General features: G+C 36.9%; 1 pseudogene; it reads right to left on the bottom strand.

The window, feature by feature from the left end:
* Positions 1 to 15,587: 15,587 nt before the first annotated feature.
* On the bottom strand, positions 15,588 to 16,129 carry LOC121172831 (ABSCISIC ACID-INSENSITIVE 5-like protein 6; annotated as a pseudogene).
* Positions 16,130 to 20,259: the final 4,130 nt, after the last annotated feature.

The following is a 20,259-nucleotide window of genomic DNA, read 5'->3' as shown; positions in this document are numbered from 1 at the left end:
AATGTGGGTCGTAAAATGCAATTTGTTACACAATAATTACAAAAATGCCACCACACCACTTTCTAAAACGGTTCCTCAAATAACCGTTGTAAATCACGTGTCGTAAAAAGCCATTTTTCTATTAGTGCTTGCAAGACTTGTGCATGCTAGCCTTCGTCATCTTTTAGACTATTTGATGATGCAAAGAAGTGAAGAACCGTACATCAATCAATCACATGATCCATAAAATAGAGATGGACAAGTTACATATAAAGATACTTCTATGCTCGGATCAAGCGAAAGATAAAAAGGATAGATGTGTAAGATTGTCATATGAATTTGAGAAATTTTTTATCATTGCAGAAATTTCTCATAGTTTAAAAACTACCCAAAACCACGGGTATTTATTTATTTTTTAGTTTAGTCTATAAGCTCAGTATTTATTTTTTATGGTTTTAAAGTATAAAAAAATAAATAATTAAATTAAAATATCTTTTAAAACAAATAAGAAAATCCATACCATTAGATTAATCCGATGGTCCAAAATGAGAGAAAGTCACCAAAGACTTTTATGGTCCAAAGTCATCGAATCCTAAAATATTAGAGATTTTAGTTAAACACACCTTAAAATTTTTGTATTAAGGGTTAGCTTGGAGAAAATAGTTTAGTTAAGATATTTTTTAATAAGTTCTTATTATATAAAATCTTACATTATGAGTGCTTAAAACTCATTAAGTTATATATATATATATATATGTGTGTGTGTGTGTGTGTGTGTGTGTAAGTGTTTACATAATTTTGAAATGTTTGGATCATATTAATATAAGTACTTATAAAATGTTGTCTCATTCTAAAAATTAATAAATAAATAATTAATATACTAACTTATATAAAAAATAAAAATCATTTGTCACAATTTTCCTTTTAAAAAAACAAATAATTATGATAAATAAAATAAATAATCATGAAAAATACGAAGTTAAGTGACAAAATACAACTATCAATAATTTTAGAAATTAGAATATTTAATAATCGAAAGACCTGAGAATAGAGAAATCCTGAATGGAGCATCTTTTAGTGGTTGTGGTGGAATTTCCAACTAGAGATATAAATTGAGAAATTGAATAAGTGACTTTGTGCAGGGGAATTGCGTGATCGTTGAAACAAATATTTTTGTGAGTGTGCCAAATGCCCTATATAACAAAAATAATCCTTGCAAGCCTAATAACCTCTATCTACTCTCCTTGATAAGAAGCCAACCATTGCCAAAGAGCTTTTGCCAAAAGAAAAGATGACCAGATGATTCATATGCCTTGTAAGAAAGGTTACAAGCGAAAACAGCGATGCATCCCGGCTTAACCAGATTATCATTTTGTTGGCATCTTCCCTTTCAGGACTTGCCATAAAATAAATGACTTAGAACAGGGAAAAGTCAAGTTCCAAAGGGCCTTGAACTATTTCGAAGGCTGGAGAGAAGTTGCCGAGAGGAAACAATGAGCTTGTTTAAAGTTAAGATCTCCATTGCTAGAGTGCACCTAGATTAGCTGGTCAAGTTGCTCAAGCCACTGGCTTTTCCAAAAATGAATGTCAGAATCATCTCCCAAAAGCCACCTCGAGCCTAGGAGCACTTGAGGAAAACGTTTTTTAAGCCCAGTCCACAATGAAGATTTAGCATACTTAAGAATCATACGGATCATGTGATCCATATGAGTTATGACTCATACGGATCACGTAATCCGTATGAGTTAATTCGTATGATTCATACAAATCACGTAATTCGTAAGTGTTTTTTTAAATTTTTTTTCAAAAATGTTTTTTTAATTTATTAATATATTAAATTTTTCAACAATAAATATTTTTTATTTATAAAAAATATACGAATTAAATAATTCGTATGAGTTATATCAAAATTATTTATCACAAAATTTATTATTTAAATTTACATGCGCATTAAATATACATTAGAAAGTTTAGTGTTATGTATAACAACATTATTTATTTTATAACATAATTGGTCTATTAGCTCAGTTGGTTAGAGAGTTGTGCTAATAACCTGAAATTTATTATTTAAATTAATCCGTAAGCCTCATAAAGTGAGGTGTTAGAGTTTTGTGGTCTTAGTCCCACATCGCTTGGTTTGTAAAAACTTGTGTCTCATTAGTGTTATATATAGGGACACCTTGTAAGATTTAAAGCGTGCAAGTAATAAAAAGTTATCCTAGTGTAGCCGTGGACGTAGGCATATACATTGTGTGCTGAACCACGTTAAACTTTGTGTTTTCTCTCTTCTCCTTATTCCTTTCTCTTTTTATTGCTCTATACTAACAACTGGTATCAAGAGCTTTTGGTTACTCCATGGGATTTCCTTAGTTTAGAGGAATTAGTGGGAGTCTTCTCAGTTTAGAGGAGGCAGTGGGAGCAATGACATTAGAAGAGGGGAAGGTGAAGATCGAGAAGTTCGATGGCAGAGATTTTAGCTTTTGGAAGATGCAGATAGAGGATTATCTATATCAGAAGAAGCTATATCAACCCTTATCAGGGGTTAAGCCAGACGACATGAAGCAAGAAGAATGGAACTTGCTAGATCGATAGGCTCTTGGCGTGATCAGATTGACATTAGCCAAGAACGTCGTTCAACATTGTAAACGAGAAGACTACTGCAAGCTTAATGAAGGCATTATCAGATATGAACGAGAAGCCGTCGGCAACCAACAAAGTATACTTGATGCATCAGTTGTTCAACCTTAAGATGGGAGAAGGTATCTCTGTAACTGATCATATTAATGAATTTAATACTATTCTTGCCCAGTTGGAGTCAGTGCAAATTAAATTTGAGGATGAGATGAAGGCATTGATTCTATTGTCATCACTACCGGATAGTTGGGCTGCAACTGTTACTGCAGTTAGTAGTTCTACAAGGGAGAACACATTAAAGCTTAGTGACATTCGTGACTTGATCTTAAGCGAAGATGTTCGCAAGAGAGATTCAGGAGAATCTTCTAGTCATGTTTCTAATTTAGCATTGAATACTGAAGGCAGAGGAAGGGCTACCCAGAAGGGTTAGAATGGTCGAGGCAGATCAAAGTCAAGAGGAAAAGGTCAGACAAAATTTCGAAGTGACATTATCTGCTAGAATTGTGACAAGAGAGGTCACTTTACCAATCAATGCAAGGCACCAAAGAAGAACAAGGCTCACAAAAATAAGAAGCGCGATGATGATGAATCCATAAATGCAACAACTGATGAATTTGATGATGCATTAATTTGCTGCTTGGATAGTCCAGTTGATTCATGGATTATGGACTCAGGTGCGTCGTTCCACACTACTCCCTCTAAAGATTTATTGTCTAACTATATTTCTGGAAGATTTGGGAAAGTTTACCTTGCAGATGGAAAATCTCTTGACATTGTTGGAAAAAGTGATATCAACATCAAGACCTCCAGTGGATCCCTATGGACATTGCACAATGTTAGACATATTCCTGCCTTAAAAAGAAATTTAATATCTATAGGATAGTTGGATGATGATGGGCATCACACCACTTTTGGAGATGGAGCTTGGAAGGTAACAAAAGGCAATCTCGTTGTGGCTCATGGAAAGAAGCGAGGATCTTTTTACATGAATGTAGATGAGGATATGGTAGCAGTTACTGAGGCTGTCAATAATTCAACCATGTGGCATCAAAGACTTGGACACATGAGTGAAAAAGGAATAAAGCTTATGGCAGCAAAGGGTAAGCTATCTAGCCTGAAGCATGTTGATGTTGGTGTTTGTGAGCACTATATCTTTGGAAAGCAGAAAAAGGTTAGCTTCTCAAGAGCAAGGAAGACTCCTAAATTTGAAAAGCTAGAATGGGTGCACACAGATGTTTGAGGGCTAGCTCCAGTGAAATCTGTTGGAAACTCACGCTATTATGTCAGCTTTATCGAAGACTCTACCAGAAAGGTATGGGTTTATTTTCTTAAAAATAAATTTGATATGTTTTCTGTGTTTAAAAGGTGGAAAACAAAAGTTGAAAATCAGACAGATCTAAAAGTTAAAAGTCTGAAATCTGACAATGGCGGGGAGAATGATAGTCATGAGTTTAAGGACTTTTGTTCAAAACATGGGATAAAAATGATTAAGACAATACCAGGAACACCTGAGCAAAATGGTGTTGCAGAAAGCATGAATAGAACCTTGAACAAGAGAGCGAGGTGTATACGGATCTAATCTGGCTTGCCTAAAGCATTCTGGGCAGAAGCAATTAAAACAACAACATATCTCATCAATAGAGGACCATCAGTTCCTTTGAATTATTAGTTGCCCAAAGAAGTATGGTCTGAAAAGGAGGTAAAACTTTCACATTTGAGAATTTTTGGTTGTGTTTCATATATACTGACAAACTCTAATAGTAGAGATAAATTGGATTCGAAGGCGAGGAAGTGTTATTTTATTGGTTATAGATCTAACATGTGTGGCTACAGGTTTTGGGATGACTAAACCAAGAAAGTTATTAGAAGCAGGAATGTCACTTTTAATGGGAACTTATTTTATAAGGACAAACTCTCTACAAAATCTACGTGTGCAGGTAAACTGTCAGAAATTTCTGAGAAAGCAACACTTGAAGAAATTTCAGAAAGTGATGTAGCCAATAGAAACCAGAGTACAGGCGTAAAGGTTGAGTCAGAACCAGAACCATCAACTCCTCCAAGAAAATCTAGCAGAATTTCAGTACACCAGATAGGTATTCCCCTTCATTGCATTATTTGTTGTTAACTGATGCTGGTGAGCCAGAATGTTTCAGTGAGGCTACGCAGGGGAATGACTCTATTGAGTTGGAGCTAGCAATGAAAGATGAGATGACATCTCTTCAGAAAAATAAGATGTGGTCTTTAACTAAATTGCCAGAAGGAAAGAAAGTGCTACAGAATAAGTGGGTCTATAGGCTAAAGGAAGAATTTGACGATAGAAGAAGATACAAGGCGAGACTTGTGGTGAAATGGTTTCAACAGAAACAAGGAATTGATTTCACAGAGATCTTCTCTCTAGTTGTAAAGATGACTACCATTAGAGTTATTCTAAGTATTGTAGCTACAAAGAATCTTCAGTTGGAGCAGTTAGATGTTAAAACTACATTCTTGCATGGGGATTTAGAGGAAGACATCTATATGACCCAACCAGAAGGTTTTGAAGTGCTAGGCAAGGAGAATCTTGTGTGCAAGCTTCATAAAAGTTTATATGGCTTGAAACAAGCACCGAGGCAGTGGTACAAGAAGTTTAATGAGTTTATGAGCAACTCAAGATTCAACAGATGTGACATGGACCATTTTTGCTATGTTAAGAAATATACTAATAACTATGTTATCCTTGTCGTGTATGTTGATGACATGTTGATCGCAGGATCTAGTATGGCAGAAATTAACAAGTTGAAGCAGCAGTTGGCAAAAAAATTTGAAATGAAGGATCTTGGTCCAACTAAACAAATCCTTGGTATGAGAATTCTTATAAACAAATCAAAAGGAATTTTAAAGCTGTCTCAGGAGAAATATATACACAAGTTGCTTGACAGGTTTTACCTTGAAGATTCTAAGACCAGGAATACCCTTTTGGGATCTCATTTGAAGTTTTCAAAGAAGCAATCTTTGCACTATAATAATACTGGGGGTTTTAGTTGCAGTTGAAGTTCAAATTTCTTTTGTTTTGATGTTTGTCGTGCTAGGTGGTTTTCTTGGTCTTGACGTAAAATAGATAGTGGATTTGTTTCTGTCTTTTGTTGAATCTTTTTCATAGCTCGATAGATAATTTGATAAGCCAATGATTTTTTTTCCGTGTTTCAGAATACGGTTTCTATCAACCGCCTCATTTGCAAGGCTAAGAAGAGCAAGAATCTATTATGCCTTTCGGTTAGTTATGAGCCAGTAATAGAACAGGAATTTGATTGGATTGAGACTCGCGGTGCTTACACCTCTAAAGTCAGCCTCGCTCAACAATTCCTCGAGACCAAAGCAACCTTTCTTGTTCGGAAGAATCGAAACACATCGAAATGGTACCAGCCATACTTAATAATAGAAGGATTTGGCAATCTATCTATATATTCTTGATGGTACGAAGCCTTTTTTCAAAGCCCGAAGGCAAACCTTATCAATTTTTTTTTCTTTTTAAAGGCGGTCCTTTTCTTTCCCCCCCAATGCCTTAGCCCTGCCTTAAAGCTTAAAGAGAGAAGCCCGGTAAAGCCTAATCCAAGAATGCTGAAATAAGTTTCAGCAGCACGCACCTTCCACCCTGAGTGGACAGCCGGTACGCCGATCAAAGAAGTCCAGTGGCAAGGCCCTTTCAGCCTCAGAGATTTTATGGCCCGTAGCTTACAACATCTTATGAGAAGGGCATGTAGCTCGATACAATTGTTGGCCAGTTGCTAACTTGCATACGGGCAGACGTATTCAGCCATTCCCATCCCTCATCAGGGTCCAGCTTGACAAAGATTTTGATGTGGATGAGAGAGAGCATATTTTTTTAGATATCCCCACAATTAGAGCTATTAGATGAGAAGAGACTTCGCGCCATGGAACATGTCCAAGTCTGATAGTGATGACCTACTTCACTCCCCGCTACCGAAGACTACTGAGACTAATGGGTCGAAGCAAGGGCGGTGAGGCATGGCCAGAGAGGTGGCGAAGTTCTGGTATGAGGATGTGGTGATTCGATTCCGAGTTCCCCTATGACGGTGGGGCCTTTTGGGGAAGGGCCCAGCCCAATAGGGACAGCACACCCCCCACTTCAAGCGCACCTCTGTATCGACTGAATCACTCTAAGAGTCTAGTCAGTGGAACCGGTGAACCACACGAGCTGGTTAGATGCGTGGGGCAGAGGGCTCGTAGTACCCCCTTTTCTTGATCCAGCCTTTTGCTTCGGTAGTGAATTACCTACTAAAAAAAACAAGGAGATCTCTGAAAAGGGGAGGCAAGGAAGTAGTAGAAATGTTGAAGAGGAGACAACCCGCTCTTGAAAGACTATGCGCGTCGCGTGCTCGATCTAGCAATTGTTTCGATGAACTGTCATTCAAAAAGACAGATGAAGAAAAATGTTACATGTCAAGAGTACCATATGCATCAGCAGTCGAGAGTTTGATGTATGTTATGGTGTGTACCAAACCTGACATAGCACATGCAGTGGGAGTTGTCAGTAGGTTCCTATCAAATCCAGCAAAGGAGCATTGGGAAGGTGTAAAATACTCAGATATCTGAAGGGTACTTCAGGGATGTGTTTGTGCTTCAGAAAAAAAATCTCACTTTACAGGGATTTTCAGATGCAGACTTGGGAGGAGATTCTGATACCAAGAAAAACACCACAGGCTACATTTTTACTTTGGGAGATACTGCTGTGAGTTGGAAGTCTAAACTTCAACATAGAGTTGCTCTCTCAACCACGGAAGCCGAGTACATAGCTATCTTAGAAGCAGCCAAGGAGATGATTTGGCTAAAGAATTTTCTCAATGAATTAGGGAAAGAACAAGATAATGCTTCAATGTTCAGTGACAATCAAAGTGCTATATGTCTTGCTAAAAATCCAGTCTTCCATTCTAGATGCAAGCATATTCAATTAAGATACCATTTTATCAGGGAGTTGATAAATGATGGAGACTTATCTTTACTGAAGATCTTTTGATAAGAGAATCCAACAGATATACTGACTAAAGCTATTACAATTGACAAGCTGAGGCTTTACATTGCCTCAGTTGGCCTTCAAGGATAATTGAAGATGAAGGCGCTACACTAGGTAAAGAGTCGATGAAATCATTGCTTACAAGGAACTGATAGAGTTTGGAACTTAGACCCCAAGTGGGAGAATTGTTAGAGTTTTGTGGTCTTAGTCCCACATCGCTTGGTTTGTAAAAACTTGTGTCTCATTAGTGTTATATATAGGGACACCTTGTAAGCTTTAAAACGTGCAAGTAATAAAAAGTTCTCCTAGTGTAACTGTGGAGGTAGACACATACATTGTGTGCTGAACCACGTTAAACTTTGTGTTTTCTCTCTTTTCCTTCTTCCTTTCTCTTTTTATTGCTCTATACTAACATGAGGCCCATAGATCAGTTGATCCGTGGGCCTCATACGGATCAACTGATCCCTCCTACGGATCAGCTGATCCATATCCTTTTACGAAACGGAAAAATGGGAAATTTGCGAAATTACTGGGTGTACCAGCAATTTTGCTAGGTGTGCGTAGTAGTGCCCTTGATTGTCTAAGGTATCTTTGCCTAAGTAAGGTAAAGCATTGGGATGGATCAAACCCAAACTTCAACCCCGAGATGCAGAACAACAACTTCGTTGATTCTCCTAATAGAGCGTAGTCCCGAACTCCCCTCATGAACAGGGTTGCAAACAGAAGCCCAAGGCACTGTGACTAGCTTACGCTTTTGCCCATCTCCTGACCAAACAAAATTTCTAACCCAGGCATCAATTTCTTTTGGAAGGGAAATCGGCCAAGCATAAACGTGGAAGCTAAAGACATCCATGAATATTTTCATAAGCTCTTCCAAACACTCTCATGTACTTATAACATAAGTTCAAATAAGTTGTTAATAAGTTCTTCCAAACAAAACCTTAGTGATAATATCATAGCTGAATTCTCTCATTTTTTTTTTCTTGGAGTGAGTGTTGGACTTTGTCTTGCAGAGTGCATTATTTTGATTAAGAATGAAAAATAAATAAAGAAAAAGAGAATGAAAGAAACGAGAGAAAAAATAAAGTGAAAAAATATGTTGTTTGGATAGATAAAAGAGAAGTGAAATTTCTTTTTCTATTTGTTTGGACAGGTAAAAGAAATTGTGGAAAGAAAGAAGTATCGTGGTTATTGGTTACATGACCTTTTTGTAAGGTGGAACATATCTATGCTGAGTAAATAGTTTGCAATTTATAATTTTCAACTCCAAGGTAAAAATAGAGGTTACATGACAATTACAGTGTTCAGTGAATTTAGCTTATAGGCAATTTACACCCCTTCTTAATGGTAGACGGGTCAAGGTGTTTAAGCCGAAACTCAAGTACTATTTAATTCAAGCCAACGACAACTTAGTGTTTTCTTTAGTCCGCTCTCTCTAAGAAAAGTCCTCATTTTAGCAACTTTGTCCCACTTGCCTGCTGCAGCATATATATTGGAGAGCAATACATAGTTTCCAGCAATTTTAGGTTCCATATTTATTAAGCATGTGAGCAGCAAGTTCTGCTAAATGGTTTTCTGAGTTTATCTTACAGGCATTCAACAACAAAACATAAACCCTGGCATCTGACTCCAATGGAACAGTTTCTATTATTTCATTGGCTTTAGTAGATCAATCATACAAGCATGGTGTTCTTGGCTAGGTTGATAACCATATATTTCTACCATTTCCTTGAGAATCTCCTTACTTTTACTAATAAGACCAAAGTTAACAAAAGCTGTGAGTAGCCTCAGAAATGTTACTTGGTCTGGCATAATGTTTGATAGTTTCATTTGGTTGTACAACTGAAACATCTAAACCACTCACAATGTTTAGGATGTGCGCTGATCATAGAGTTCAACACAAATTGTATCTTTATGGATACTTCTCTCTTCATCAAAAAGCTTTTCGGCCATTTCAATGTAACCCTACTTTGCATAGCTACTAAGAAGCAATATGTTATGGGATTTGAGTGAATCAAGGCTGGTTTTGAATGGGTAACCGGGTAAGTAACTTACATGATGCAATGCCCCCATCTTTGCAAATGCATGCAAGATGTTAATGACTATAATGAAGTCAACTCTAGAACCAGTTAACCTTCATTTTCAAGAATAGAGACAAATCCTCAAGAGTGTGGCCATGCATTGCATATACTTTGATCATTGCACTTCATGAAACCAAAGTCTTGTCCATTATCAAGCCAAAAATCTTCTGTGCCAAATTCAAGTATTGCATGCAGAATACATGTCATAACTCATTGAAAACATGTTTCGTGCATTGTGCATATAACTTCACACTGATTCTTCGTGATGCATGTTGAATAGTAACAAAATAAAGGAAAGACTAGACAATATTATATAAATTAATTTGTCTGGTACCTTACCTTTGTTCATCTTCGTGGGAGTGATAGCAAACTCTCAAACTCTCTCTATATATAATATTGCGATGTTCTGCACTAATTGTACCCCTATACTGCTCTGTTTTACGATACTCAAGCAGGTCGCCTTTGTCATTAAGTCTCATTAATCTTCCAAAAACAACCGATTCCAAAAATTTGACCATTTTTTGTAAAACATATTGGAGAAAAGTGTGACAAAGGATCGATAGAGAAAAGTAATGACTTGGTCCAAGACGACTGCACTTTGTATTCCTTCATCATCCACACTTCAGCCTATGCAGGCAAGTAACTAGCGGAATAGACACATAGATATCCTCCCATTACCATCAAAAGATTAAGTTTACTTCGAAGATTGAAGAAATCATAAAATGGCAGTGGAATCTCTGATAATTTCCTTTTGATCACATCAAATGCAATAATTTTGCTGCAATTATCATCATCATTGTGAAGCAGCCAATGAAGAGTCCCATTCAAGAGTGACCCTTCCAATCTGAATCCACGCCAGCTCTGTAAATTTGGAAGAATCAGAACATTAGTACTACCCTCAGTGCAGCTTCATGAACCAGTCCTTAAAGAAAAACAATGGACCTGCTGACCTCTATGTTTGGAAAATTGTACAATCACTAACACATAGTCATCCATTGATGAGTCATATGCAATTCCACATACATATCGGTGGTTCAACTCTCTGCTAAATCATTTTACGATACCGGTTGACGGATTCCATACGATGAAATAAGTGAGTTTACAGGTAGCAAATGACGAGGTTAAGAGTAGAAACCCTCTACAAGAACCCTTCACGTATATACACTTTTGTATTTGACGAAGGGATAAGGTGCATAACACGGAAGCTTAAGAGTACATCCACATAATCATTGAAGGGATGCGTCAATGTCTATGGAAGTAGCTTTGGAATCATCACCGAATTTCACGAGATATCGGTGAGTGGGAGCTGCAGCTAGGTCAAAATGGAGTTTTGCAAATTAGGGATAGGAAATGAGAAAAAGCCAAGACTTACAGACACATTTGAAACGCGACACCGATCTCACCGGCAATCTTAGCAGAATTTCTGCCATCAACTCCTCGGGAAGGACACACGGAGAGGGGCCACTTTTTTAACTGCTCAAGAATGGGGGCAAGCAAAACTTCTATAGTGCCTTCATTCTGAATAGGCAAGATTGCATTTTCGGTCCCCCAATTTATCTTTAGTTTTGGATTTGGTCCTCCAGTAATTTAATTCACAATTTTGGTTCCCTATTTTGTAAAATCGTGCAATATTGGTCCCCCAGATCACAATTGGACATTGACCGTTAACCAATGATGTTGACTGCCACGTGTCATGTTCTGATTGGATGTCAACTCCATGAAAGATAAATGAATTGTTGTTTTCATTAACCAATCAGAACATGACACGTGACAGTCATCATCCAATAAGAACGTGACACATGGCCGTCAACATCACTTGTTAACGGTCAATGCGTCCAATTGTGGCCTGGGGGACCAACATTGCATGATTTTACAAAATATAAGGACCAAATTTGTGAATTAAATTACTGGGGGACCAAATTCAAAATTGGAGATAAACTAGGAGACCAAATTTACAATTTTGCCTTCTGAATAAACCAATAACCTTTTGAAATGTATACATTATATTTTACTTTTCATTTTTTATATTTTATTTAATGTGTCTTGTATGGGTATTTTTTTGTTTTCTAAAAAAGGTGTTTTTGTAAAACTAGTTTGTATGTGTTTTATATGGGCAAAAAAATAAAAAAAAGTTAAAGTTAATTTTAATGTAGATATTAATATATAATTTCAATATTCACTATATACATTTTTCATAAAATAAATTTTAATATGAGTTAAATAAAATAATAGTACAATATGATTTATGAATTAATAATACAATTCCATAAAAAAATGAATTAATAATACAATGATATGTACCCCAAGCATCAGACTGGTGATCAACATATTTTATAAATTTTTTTTATATTGATAAACTTTATTAAATTTTTGTGTAGATATTAATATATTTTTCATGCAAAATGTTGATTTTTGTTTGATATATTTATTTCTCTTAAAACTCATTATACTTTTATTTATAATTAGTTTTACTACTTAAATATTCAAGCACTATCATGTAATTTTTAAATTTTGTATACCTCTAAAATATATTTTCTTGTAAATCTTTTTTTATCCTTATGTAAGATATATTTATCTCTTAAGTAATATATGTATTAAAAATAAATTTCTTACATAACTATTAGTTAAAATTTATGCCATTAATTAGAAAAGCTAAATTTGTAAATTATAATTATAATTATTTAAAAGCCCTACTACATACTTTATATTATATTCAATATTAATAAAAGTTGACACGTGATATGTATTTTATATATCTAGTTTTTTTATTTATTTATAATGTTTACTCTTTTGGCTTAAAAAAACATTGCAATTTCCTGTAAAAAAAATATTGTGCAACAATATATCCTTAAATTTAACACTTGTAAATGGTGCTGAACTGAAGACATTGTGTTAAGGTGCTAAGAAAAAAGAAAAGTTTCTTGTATTTGAGGCCGGGAAAGGTACCTCCAGAAGATAAGAAAGGCCAGAAGATAAGAAAGGAATAGAACATAATTTTGGTAAATTTTCTGATGTCCTTTCTGCCATTTTCATTCATATATATAGGTGCACACTCATAAACATATAACAGAAAATGCTAATAGACCCTATCCCTGCTTGACACCTGTACCACTAGATATTCCACTAAAAACCAAAAGCAAGGATAAAGTGATTCCACTATAATAGAATGTATTATTTGTGCACTACTACAATAGCCTAAAATATCAGCCTAGTGAATGTATTCCTCCCAATCTGTGGGTTTCCTGCTAACGTGTTTGGGCCTCTGTTGCTACGTGCTATCATTCCTTGGCCTTGTGAGAAACACCTTGTCCTCAAGGTGGTATGTGTCTTGCAATTCGGCCTAGTCTTCCCAAGTGGAGTCTTCAGGACTTAGCCCAAGCCATTGTACAAGTACCAGAAGCTTTGGTGGGGTAGAATTATCCCACTTTCGATCCAAAATAGTCATGGGCTGAATTGTGGATTTACCTTCAATTGCTAATGGCGGGAGAGAGCTATCAGAGTGTGGTGGTCCAAAATGTGGTTTTAGTAGGGAATAGTGGAAAACAAGGTGGATTTTGGACGATTCGGGGAAGGCCAATTTGTAAGCTACTGGTCCTATCTTCTGGGTGATTTTGTAAGGACCATAGTACCTCTTTCCCAATTTATGAAAGACTTGTCCCGAAATTGAAGATTGACGATAGGGTCTCAACTTCACATAGACCCAGTCATCGATGTTGAATGAAACATCGCGGCGGTGCACATCAAAACCCTTCTTCATTAACTCCTGGGCTCGTTGAAGCTTTCACTGGAGCAATTTGAAGGCTTCTTGCCTTGAACCCTGCATAAAATCCACCACCTCGATAGAAGAGGACCCAGGTAGGTAGTGTGGTATTGAGGGTGGTTGTTTTCCATAAGTCACCTCATATGAGGTTAAATTGGTGGACGAGTGACTAGTGGTATTATAACACCCTTCTGCCAAACTGAGGAACTTTCCCCATTGTGAGGGCTGATTATGCACTAAAACTCGCAGGTACTGCTCCAGTATGCGATTCAGAACCTCGGTTTGCCTGTCACTTTGGGGATGATACGCTGTGCTCATGCGCAGCTTAGTGCCATTGATTTTAAAGAGCTCTTGCCAGAAATGGCTCATAAAAACTGGGTCTCTGTCGGAAATCAAGCTTTTTGGAAATCCATGTAGTTTACACACCATGTTGATAAAGAGCTGAGCAACTCTATGAGCTGTGAATTAAGTGGGAAGCATACCAAAATAAGCACCCTTCGAAAAGCGATCCACCACTATTAGAATTACAGTGGCTCCTTGGTATAAAGGTAGGCCTGTGATGAAGTCGAAGGCCATGTCTTTCCAAGGACAAGTGGGAGGAGGGATAGGCTGAAGCAAACCCTGTGGTTTCTATGGCATGTACTTCGTGTATTGGCAATCGGTGCAAGATTTGACAAACGATTGAACATCTTTTCTCATGTCTGGCCTTGTGAAGCTTTATTGAAGGTGACTCAATGTTTTGATGAACCCAGTATGACTGCCTAAAGGGGATTTGTGGAATTCCTCGAGCAAAAGGGGAATGAATGAATTCCCATTGTTCAGCCAAATGCGCCCCTTGTGAAGTAGTAGCTCATTGTTGATGGTGAATCCAGGATGATCTAAAGGGTAGTCACGGACAACCTTGAACAGTGTGACATACTCTGGAGTAACCATTAATTCACTTTTGAGGTCATCGAGGAACTGGAAGTGAGGCATAAATAATATCTAGGAGGCCTCTGCTACTTGTTCATTCCGGCGAGACAGTGCGTCAGCCGCCATGTTGCTTTGCCCTAACTTATACTTGATAGTATAGTCATAGCCTAGAAGCTTTGTGAGATAGTAATGTTGTTCTGGCATCTAAATGGACTGGGTCATCAATTCTCGAAGACTCTTATGATCTGTAAGAATCACAAAAGGGTGGCCAAGAAGGTACTGTCGCCATTATTTTACTGCCGAAGTAATTGCATGCAACTCACAGATATAGGTCGAGGATCATAACAATTTAGGGCATAATTGTTTGCTGAAATAGGCAATTGGATGTCCTTGTTGTGACAAGACAATGCCCATTCCACTGCCAAAAGCGTCAGTTTCGAGGAAGAAGGGGCTGTTGAAATCTGGTAATGCTAGAACTTGAGCGCTAGTCATGGCAGCTTTCATGGCATCAAAAGCTGTTTGAGCCTCATCGGACCACTGGAATTGGTCCTTGCAAAGAAGACGAGTCAGAGGTGCCGCCAATTGTGCGTAGTGGCGAATGAATCGCCTGTAAAATCCTGTGAGACCGAGGAACCCGCGAAGGGATTTGAGGGAAGATGGTTTTGGCCATTCAAGCATTGTTTGTGTCTTCCTAGGCTCTGGTTTGACACCCTTAGCCAAGACCATGGCTGTTAAAATTGCGATTTAAATCGTAAAATCGTACGATTTTATGATTCCACTAAGGTTCAGTGAGTTAAATCAGAAGCAGAATCAAAATCGGAGTAGACTCATCCGACTTAGCGCAGACTCGGGCGAGTTTGGGTAGACTTGAGAGTCTGCTCCGAGTCCGCGAGTTTACAAAAACCCAAAATGGCATCGTACGGAAACCCAAAAATCAAAATGACTCTCGCGACTCACTCACTCTGCCTTGTTCAAAGTTTGGTTTGGGTGCTGAGCTACTCGCATCGTGGTGGTCCTCGTCATTGTCGAAAGCCCTCATTTCATGACCTAGGTCTAAGCTTTGCTCCACGATGCTAAGGTGTTTTCTTTCTTTAAGATTCTCTGTTAATTCATCTCTGTTAATTGAAATGATGCTTATTAAGAGAGTAATTGAATAACATGTTGTAAATAACCCTGTATATCACTAGAACTTGGTGAATGAAGTGAATTTTCATAAGCTTGGACATTTCTCCACAACGCCATTTGTAGTGACATCCTTTATAACTAAGTTTTTATTATGTGCCAACATGTTTGTGTTTGAAGCCCATTACAAGACACACTAGATCATGTCCCTATTACATGCCTAAACCTATAACTTGCACTCAATGGTCCATTACTTGCAATGTTACCAATCTGATTCTCATATAATAATGAAGACTTGAATAGTGATGATGATTCTTGTACCACCCCAGCTTTTACTAGGAAATCCTCCAAAGTCATTTCCCCAAGTGCTTGTTGCCTTTAGAGTAGTGGCTCATTCCTGGTAAGGCTATTTTTAGCTTCATTGTAGTGTGGTTGGCTTTTGTGGATCTGAGACCAAATTTCATCCACGGTTTTCTTGCAAATAGGGGGAGGGACAAATAATGGTTGGGAAATGGTGGTGGGTTTTGTTGCCGCTACACTTTTACCCTTTGTAGGTTCATCAAGGGTGGGTAGTGGTGGGTTAACTTGGTTTTTATCATCAGAGTTAAGATACTTTGGATCATTGAGCATGATGTAGAATCTTTTATTTAAATGACAGGATCTTAGTTAATAGTTGCTAACTCAAATTCTAAAATATCCCAAAAAACCTACAATTTAATTGTTCTTACAAACTTGGAAAGTAGTCTTTAGAAAGGGAATGCATTAGGAGGAAAAAAGCATGCTGCCCTGCTAATTTCCAAGAGGATGGGAGAAGAAAATTAGGAATTACCCTCTATCCCTATGTAGATCAATTATTGAATGTGTTTAACTACTTGCCTATGTGTAGGTACAGCATGCACCCTTTGTATATTGTTAAGCTCCTCTTAGAGCATAAGCAGATACCTGATGTTGATACATAATATGAGTGCTAATAGTTGCTAAGCTTGGTGGGATCTTAGTTTAATGTTTACTGTTTAGTGTTTGATTTTTACTGCACACGCAACACTTTAAGAAAATCATATATTTCAAAGTAATATACAGTGGATTTTTGTAGTAAGGTTATTTTGTGTTAATGTTAGGCAAACAAAATGTGTTTGATGGGAAATTGATTAACTTTTTTGGCCACATAGAACTACATTTTGCAGATTACATTTTCACCCACCTTAGTCATTATTTAATTCTTGAAATATGCTTAGTTTTCTGATTTAGTGTTTGAGAGCTTATAGCTTTGGTGAACAATTTATCTTACGCATTCGTGATTGTATTGTCTCTCAAAACATGTTTGTGTTGTACCACTTTAAGGTAGAAGCCTTTTTGTTTTGGCATTCTTGAATTGAATATTATTTTCTGTTTACTATCATATATCATAAATAACCTTTGTTTCTTTAGTTCTTCGTTATTAGTTTGTTATAATGAGTGGAAGTGGATCCAATTCAAGTGGTGAAGATACAACTGCGGGTGGCTCTTCTTAAGTTGCTAGAAGTAAAGACAAAAATGCCCCTGGGAATAGGACTGATATTGGGTGCAAACATGGGATTGATATTGATGGCAATGGTAAGAAAGTCAAATGCAAGTATTGCTCAAAGATTATGAGTGGTGGAGTTTTTAGATTCAAGCGCCATCTTGCTGGGACTAGAGAAGATTCTGAGCCTTGTGCTATAGTGTCGGATGAGATCAAATATCTTATGATGAATATTGTTGCTGAATCTAAAGCAACAAAAGAAAAGAAAAGGAGATTGAATAGTATTGATGAAGATGAAGAAAGTGGTGAGGGGGCGGAGGCAACCAACTTGCAGGGACAAAGGGGTTTTGGTTCAAAAGGAAAAAAAGGTAGTGCAAGTAGTGGAAGTGGCAATGTTCAAGCAACTTTGAATCAATTGATGAAAAAAAAAAGAAACCTTTAGTTGATGCTCAAGTTGCTGAATTTTTTTACACAAGTGCCATTCCATTCAATGTTATAAAAAATCCTGCATTTTTAAAGATGTGTGAGATGATCAGGAAATATGGACCTAGCTATAAACCTCCATCTTATCATGATGTTAGAGAGAAGCTGTTGAAATAAGCAGTGCAGAAAACTGATGATAGTTTGCAAGAGTTTAGGGATGACTGGAAGAGAACTGGTTGTTCAATAATGTCTGATGGGTGGACAGATAAAAAAAGGCGTTCAATTTGTAACTTTTTGGTGAACAGTCCAAAAGGAACAATATTTCTGTATTCCTTAGACACTTCTGACATCTCAAAAACAACTGACAAATTTTTTAAGATGTTAGATGATGTTGTCAAATTTGTTGGAGAAGAGAATGTAGTTCAAGTGATTACTGATAATGCTGCGAATTTCAAAGCAGCAGGAGAATTGTTGATGCATACTCGACCGCATTCGTATTGGACTCCATGTGCTGCCCATTGCATTGATCTGATACTTGAGGACTTGGAGAAACATTTGAAGGTTCATGAAGTTACTATAAAGAAAGGAAGAAAGATAACAACTTATATATATGGTAGAACAATGCTTATTAGCATGCTCAAGAAGTACTCAAATGGTAGGGACTTGGTTAGACCAGGTATGACTAGATTTGCAATTGCTTACTTGACTTTAGCTTGTCTCCATGAAATGAAAGCATCTTTGATGAGGTTGTTTAGTTTTGAGGAGTGGAAAAAAAGTAAGTTTGGAACTTCACAAGAGGGGAGAAAAGTAGAAGATTCAGTTTTGGATAGTAGATTTTGGAAGAATGTATCGATATGCCTCAAAGCTGCTGCCCTTCTTATGGTAGTCCTTCGATTGGTGGATTTTGATCAACAACCCGCCATGGGTTTCATATATGTTGAGATGGATCGTGCAAAGGAAATGATTAAAAGTAACTTCAATAATGTGAAGAAAAAGTAAGTTTTTTAAATTAAAAATATAGTTTACTTTATTTATCTATGTGACTATGCCTAATTCTAAGTATATTTTATTTTATTTATCTGTGTAGTTATGAACCTGTTTGGGAAATTATTGATAAGAGGTGGGAGAACCAACTTTATAGGCCTTTGCATGCAGCTACATATTATCTTAATCCTCAATTGCATTTTTAAGATGATTTTAAAAAAGATAATGGAGAAGTGAAAGAAGGATTGTTTATTTGTATGATGAGATTGGTAAAGGATGTTGGGGTAAGGAACAAAATTAATGGGCAGCTTCTTGAATTTCATTTTGCCAAAGGTCTTTTTTCTATGTAGAATGCAATAAACTCTATGAAGACTATGCCACCTGCAGAATGGTGAGAAATGTTCGGGGATGGATGTCTAGAATTAAAGTGGTTTGCTATTCATGTTTTGAGCTTAACTTGTAGCTCTTCTGGATGTGAGCGTAATTGGAGCTCATTTGAAATGGTAATTGAACTTCATGACTTTATTTGTGTTTCTTAATATTTGTTTTTGTTTAGTTTACACTCTAGACTTTAGTTAAGTTATCAACTTTGACTTTTTATTCTTTATAGGTTCATACAAAAAGGAGAAACTGTTTGCATCAAAATAAAATGAATGACTTAGTTTATGTCATGTACAACTTGAAGCTTAAAAGTAGACAAACAAGAAAAACTGTTGCTATTCCATTTGAAGATATGGAATCTGATGATGAGTGGATAACAGAAGAGGGAGATGATATTTTTGATGAAGACAATCTCCAAGTTGAACAAGAGCAACCTTTAGGGAAAAGTGGTAGTGGAAGAAATATTGACATGGTTGTAGGAAGTTTAACCAATCCAACTTTGGATGCATTTGATATTGACAATTTGGTATTGAATGACAATGTGGAAGATCACTTCTCAACTGAGGAAGAGCTTGGAGATGATAGAGATGAAGATAATGGTGGTGGTGGTGATATTGGAGATGATTTTATTAGAGGATTGATGGACATTTGAATTATTTCTTTTTTTAAGTGTTTTTATTATAAGAACTTATGTTTTGTATCGTGTGAATTTATGTTAGATTGACTGTGGATTATGGATTATGTTAGTTTATTGAATTATTGTTAAAGTTTATTATTTTCATTTATTTTAGGGTTAAAATATTTACTTATGATTTTATATAAAGGAATATTAATATTTTTTTATTTGAGTAAACTCTTACGAGTTTACGATTCGATTCTACGAGTCGAGTTTACGAAGCCTCCGCGATTCTACATAGAATCGCGAGTCTGATAACCTTGGCCAAGACGATATGTCCAAGGTAATCAATGCACTGTTGTCCGAAGGCACACTTTGACAACTTGACAAAGAATTGTTCACGGCAGAGTGCGCGAAGAACAGACTCCAAGTGTAGAAGGTGTTCTTCGAAATTCCGGCTGTAAACCAAGATGTCATCAAAGAAGGCAAGAACAAACTTACGGACAAAGGGCCAAAACAAGTCATTCATCGTCACCTGAAATGTTGGTGGCGCGTTGCATAAATCGAACGGCATAACATTGTATTCATAGTGGCCATTGTGAGCATGAAAAGTAGTTTTGGGGATGTCCGTTGGCAACATTCTAATTTGGTGAAATCCCTGGGCAAGGTCCAACCTAGAGAACCACTGAGCATTATGCAAATCATCCAGGAGTTCATCAATAGTTGGAAGAAGGAACCTGTCCTTGACTGTGACGGCGTGGAGGGCCCTGTAATCCATGCAAAAACGCCATGTGCCATCTTTCTTTTTAACAAGCAAGACCGGAGAAGAGTATGGACTGCGACTTGGCCTAATAA

Source organism: Glycine max, chromosome 9 (genome assembly GCF_000004515.6).
Source record: "Glycine max cultivar Williams 82 chromosome 9, Glycine_max_v4.0, whole genome shotgun sequence".
Classification (NCBI taxonomy): Eukaryota; Viridiplantae; Streptophyta; class Magnoliopsida; order Fabales; family Fabaceae; genus Glycine; species Glycine max.
The sequence above is the reverse complement of the archived record's forward strand: the minus strand, read 5'-3'. Positions and strand labels throughout refer to the sequence as shown.